A 6144-nucleotide genomic window follows, 5' to 3' on the forward strand; every position below is an offset into this window, starting at 1 on the left:
GCAAAGTCTGAGTAATTTGAACAGTCTAGATATGGTCTCGAGTATGCATATCAAATTAACATAACAACAACAACAACAACAATAATAATAATAATAATAATAACAATAAGTCTTAAGTAACAACAATAACAACAATAATAATAATAACAATAAGTCTTAAGTAATTTGAAGAACTGCTCCAGAGGCTTCCTGAAATGAATCACCTCACAAATTCTCATATTACAATTTAAGTTCATGATTTAAGTGATGCTTCTTGAATTCAAGTAGCAACAGGAAAATTTAAGTGAAAAGAAAAAAAAAAGTTGGGACTAAAGAATGAGAGAAAAAATAGAAAGGCCTCTGATTGATTAAATACCTATCTCCATAAGTCAATACCTGCCTTACTATATCTTCTGATGCAATCATATGCAAAAGCAATGAGTTTTGAAACACATGACGTACTATATGAAATCAAACCAACCCAATTCCTCTTTCTAGATGTTATTATTATTATTATTATTCAAGTCAAGTAACCATGACTATGCTAGGGTGTTGCCTATAATATTCCCGTGATTCAAATTTGCCACCATGAGTAGGTGAAGGCAACCACAAAATTTGAAGAAGTAAGTGGTCCTCTAATTTTTAACTTCAATTTTATTTTATTTTAATTACACTCGCTGCATATTGATCTACAATTGCTTTTTTTTTTTGTTGTTTTGGGGATTCGGCAAAATATATCACAATATAGAAGGAAGCAAAGATGCAAGAGGGACACATTATTTTTAATTCAGGTGCGGAGAGAAGAGTAAATGAAAGAAATTAGATATCATTCAAACTACCAGTGAGAGTTAGAAAGAGCATACTCTGACTCTAAATTCATTAGAACTGCAGACTTCGTGGATACCTTGGCACGGTCAAGCTGTACCTGTGTAACTGTCATTGCAGGAAGCCTATATTTAATGTGGCACATATCAGGATTCACAACAAGAGACAAAAAGCAACGCAAATCAAACCTTGTCCTAGTGATGCACTTGTTATTAATTCTCTAGCTGCTAAATCCACAGCTTTTGCCACAAAATCAGAGCCCTATAATGATGCATAAGAAAAAGCACTCAATTTTGATATATAAAGCAGTAACTACTGTTGTAAAAATTAGTTCTTAGTTTCCTCAGTACATATATCTGTCCATTTCTTCCCTTTTCATGTATTATTTAAAACTTTTTTTTATTTGCCTTTGGCTTACTATTTTTCCTATATTATTTATTTACTCATCAAGCTTTATGATGGTACTAATTTTCTGCCCTAATTTACTCATTACTTTCCTTTGTTCATTTGTATACATATGTTATATGTTATGTTATTGAAAGCAGATGTACATTTGATATGTTTTTTCAATTGAGAATTATCATGATGAATTTATAACAGGTTGATATACTTATGCTACTAAATCAGGATCGGATGGAATGGTCTTTTCTTATAGGACTTCTAGTATAGTAAATAATTTGACCACCAAATGAAAAATATAAGATTGGTTGAGTAATTAAATATTAAAAAAATACAGTTTAATTTTTTCTACTAATAAAATTAACAAACTAATCATTAATATTTAACTACAAAAAAATTCACCTCAATCTCCTTATGCATAAACGCACTGCCATATTTTCCATTCATTCAGTTGTACATGTTTCGATGCCTAGCTAGTAGCTAGACAAATCAAGATCTTCTTTCTGGATATACATTGGCTTCGATCTCAGTATAAGTTTGCTTCTTCCACAGCTAGCTACTCTCTCTTTCCCTCTCTCTCGCACTCAGAAATCAACGGTGGTCCATTAGGATCTAATGTACCGTAAAGAACAATGATGTATCCATTTGCGTCTACTTCTGGGCGTTTAGTGGCACATAAATGAGCTATCTCATTTATTATCCATAGTGTATATATCCGATTTCTTTCTCTTGCCAAATTTAGTTTGTTACTTGCTCTTATCTAGCGATAGATGAAAGGGGTCTTAGTTATATATTCACATCTTAAACTACTAACTATCGATCCAGCTCACACAAGGTGTTAAAATTGATTGAGAAATTAATATGATATAATGTACCTGATATGCTGAGGATGCTGACCCGAAAATAAAGCCTTGCGAGAAACTGCTCCGGTTGAGACAAGAAACGTCATGAATGGCAAGAAATTGCTCCATCTCTCAATTCAAGGACCTCATAAATCCCTTTAAATTAAACAAAATATAAATACAATTAAAATCAAGCAAGGCGGCAGCATACATGAAAACATCTCATGGTAGATTCGACAAACACACTACCATAGTGTTACAGAGTTAAAAATATTAGTAAGCAAATAAATAGGGCTAGAAGACGTTAGAGATTGTTGTTGTACTTGTGTGTGTCTCCATATTTGAATACAGCAGTAAGAGGTTGGATTAGATAGAATAGAACAAACCTCAACAATTCGAAGTTCATTGAGAAGAGAGTCTGAAGGAATGGTAATTGTCTGGGAGATATGAGAGCGCTGAAATTGCAAAGGTAAAAAAAATTTAGAAAATCATAGAGATTGTTGAAGTTTCAGAGGAGTAGCAAGTACTGACATAGTTATCGATAAGCTTCTGTAGTTGAAACTGCAGGTGTAATTCTTCATAGCAGGGTGACTGATTTCCATTTCATAGTCTCGATGAAAAAGATTGGCCTCAAAGAATCCATTTTGATCTGTGGTTCCTGATAATTTGCATAATCTCCTTTTAGAAAGGAGCCTATCCACAACATATAAGAGAGAATCAAATTTTGTACATAAAGAATTATGAAGATTGAAGAACAATAGGTAGTACCTCAAAATAGAGCTCAGCGGGTCCTGATTCTTCCACTGTGAGACCACCCTTAAGCATAGACCAACAATTAGACTCAGCAAAAATGGCACCAGCAAATTTTAATCTTGTAGTTCTTTTCACAACTGCTGTTACAGGAACGTCGCTTCCCTCACTCACTTGTATCCAAGCTGCATAATTTCAACCCAAGCATAACCATGAATGAAGAATAATGCATTTTGGTTATTGATATTTCATTTACAATAATAATGACCCTATAAATGGGAAAAACTATATGCACGATTTATAATATTTTAGTACAAATTTTACCGGATAAAATATAATGCTTATCCTTTTCAAGGTAAATCTTCTGGGAGACACAATCATGTGCTTGATTTCTGCTATGGGCTACCACATATTTGTTGCCTAATGATTCTCTATATTCTATTCTTGCCTCCCCAAATGCAGTTCACCCTTGAAGTCCATTATCCAGTTCTGGTTTTTGGATAATTCCTCCATTGTATAGAGACTTTTGTGGGTGTGCCAAACACTGAGATTGAAAAGATATAACACCCACGATTTGGTGAAATTTTCAGTAACATATATAGTAAAAACAAATGCCACAGGAACAAAGTTTAGAGTAGGGTTTTCAATCAACAAAAAGAAAGTCACAAATTAATCAATATTGAATAAATTAGAGTGTATATATAATGTCATTATTGATAATGTAATGCCACTTCCACAACTGGCAATTTTGTTCTCGTGCTTCCAACCAATAATACAACATGCATTCAACTATAAAATTTAGTAACTTCATTAATAATTTATGTAATTTTTTGAAGTGAAATATATTGATGTAATTAATTCATTAAAATCTTATGATTATAATTTAATTCAATCTTTGTCCATTTGCTTAAATAAGATTCAGTACTAAAATAAACATTCAAATCAGGCTTGATGGGCATGCAAGGCACACTGCGTGAATTTGGGTTTCGGAGATCTTTCGCTGCGTGATATTCTCAAACACTTGGTGAGCACGCTGCAAAGGGATTACTCATTGCTTTGTAAGAGTAGCACGACCCTGAACCATCTGCTCTCACACACAAATAGATAATAAAAAGAAAGCAATACATTAGAACCCCATTCAAGTCAAGGGCAAAAAATAAAATAAAATTAAAGCCTTCACAAATAACAAAATAATATCAAATCATATATATTGTCAAGCAACTCTCTTGCCCTCTTCATCTCCACTCACACTCTCTATGTATCTTGTTTGTGTTTCTTTTTGGATTTGTTTCGCATGCATGAATCTCCTTGTCACTTGATTCTAGAGATCTTATAAAAATCTTTGATCTGTAGGACAACGTCAACTGTTATCAATTTCCAAAAATAATCAGAATTTTAGGATTGAGATAATGAACTTTGGGATAAAACAAAATTTCAATAAACAAACACATAATAAATAAGGATCAAAATTGTTTAAAATCACTTTGACATATATTTTTTTTAACGAAAACTAAACTAATTATATATGGTATCACTAAAGAAAAAGATGGAGCTCACACCTTGCTTGAATTGAAGTTATAGAGAATCTCCAATAGTTTGAAGAGCCTATACAGAAAACATGGATGTAATTAGATTTCAAATTCAAGAAATTAAAAATCACACTCATATATATTGTTATAAATTGCGTGAACAACTTTAACAGGAGAAGAATCTCGTGACTCAACCACAAAAATAAAATAAAAAGAGAGGGGAAATTATTACTTTGGGGTCATTTCCTGCGATACCAAAATAACCTGCAACAGGCTTTCAAGGAAAAAATAGCAACGAAGCATCCAAAAAAACCACAAAAAATCAGACAAAAAAAACATAAACACAGTTTTAATAAAATCAAAATAGAAGAACCTCTATCTTCTTCTTAACTTCTCCCACAACTTCTTTGTCAAAGCCGTCGTTGTTACTGTAACATGTTCCAAAAATAAAACCACAAAAAATCATGCCAATCAAAGAAAAAGAACCCAAACCAAAATCGCAAAAAATAAAATGAAGATGGAAGCCCTCAGCAGCTCTAAAACTCAACCGAAAACAAAAGAAAAAAGTGGAACTGAAAAAGACACCAAAATAAAGAAGAAAGAATGGAAACAGAGGAAACAAATTGGTGGGGAAATGACACAAATGAAGGAAGCAGGTTTGAAGTTGGTAGGAAAATGATCGGAAACGCTGGAGAAGAAGCCACATGCATCACCAATAGAATGGCCAAAGCTAAACACTCAACGTGGCATAAAACGTGGCACAAAACCAAGGCAAAGTTGAAGGGGCATAAAATGACCAAAAAGCCAATAAAATGGACAGGTGTCATCAGCTGAAGCACGGGCACAATAGTAATTTTCCCATGCTTCTCTTTTATAATATAGGATATAGATAGATAATTGTATGCATATAGTTAGGTGTCCAAAATATATTTCAAACTAATCCTTGAGATACATAGATCTATTAGACACTTAAATATATTTTTTCTCTTAAAAATAAATATCATTTTTTATATTATTTTAATAAATTTTTATTTTGTGTTTAGTTACTAATAAAATAATTTATATTTTTGTAGTCCCCGATAAATTAATAAATTTTATTTTTGCTTCTTGGTAATTTTTTTATAATTAGTCAGAACTAAAATAAAATATCAAGGATAAAAAATAAAATTTATTTTATTAGGGACTCAAAACAAAATAAAAATTTATTAAAGAACTAACGTAAAAATTAAGTATTTATTTAGGATCAAAAAATATATTTAAACTTCTATTTAAAGTGCAAACTTTTCTCAATAAATTCTCTTCTAAACACATGGGTTTGAAGATCAATCATTTGATCACATGTTTAAGAGGCATAATTATTTGTAGTAACAACAATTGACATAAGTAATAATGACTTTTATCCCTTAACCAAGTGTTTTAAGGTTCAAATCTTTGTTGATCATTGGATATGAAATAAATCACATCGAAAGAAAAATTCTCATCTTATGTGCACTTATGATCTTCAACAAAAGATTAGTCATGGCTTCCCATGAAAGTTACTTTGTACTAATATCATGATTAGAAAAATGATACATAATTATCGGTCAAACATTCCACATTACTTTGGTTTGTTAATTTTTTAATTTATTTTAATATTGAATAGGTTTTTAAAAATGACAAGAAATGTAAAAGTTATTGAAATATAAATTAACTAAAATAGGTGACCATACTAAAAATTGTTAGAAGCTAAAAAACAATAAATAAAAGTGATAATGTTGAATATTGTTGAAGTGAGTTGAGAAAAGAACATGACTAAAGATAATGACTTTTTCAACTTGACT

At 31.4% G+C, this 6144-nt stretch overlaps 1 long non-coding RNA gene across 2 annotated transcripts; it reads right to left on the reverse strand.

Moving 5' to 3' along the window:
• Positions 1-1610: 1610 nt before the first annotated feature.
• Positions 1611-3630, reverse strand: LOC114425684. Of its 2 annotated transcripts, XR_003669267.1 has the most exons (5): positions 3120-3630; positions 2814-2980; positions 2577-2738; positions 2432-2500; positions 1611-2201 (listed from the first exon to the last, which is right to left on the reverse strand). It is a non-coding gene; the product is annotated as an uncharacterized LOC114425684 (long non-coding RNA). The 2 variants fall into 2 exon arrangements; XR_003669266.1 differs by lacking the exon at positions 3120-3630 and having other exon boundaries at positions 2814-3057.
• Positions 3631-6144: the final 2514 nt, after the last annotated feature.

Source organism: Glycine soja, chromosome 9, assembly GCF_004193775.1.
Source record: "Glycine soja cultivar W05 chromosome 9, ASM419377v2, whole genome shotgun sequence".
NCBI lineage: Eukaryota > Viridiplantae > Streptophyta > Magnoliopsida > Fabales > Fabaceae > Glycine > Glycine soja.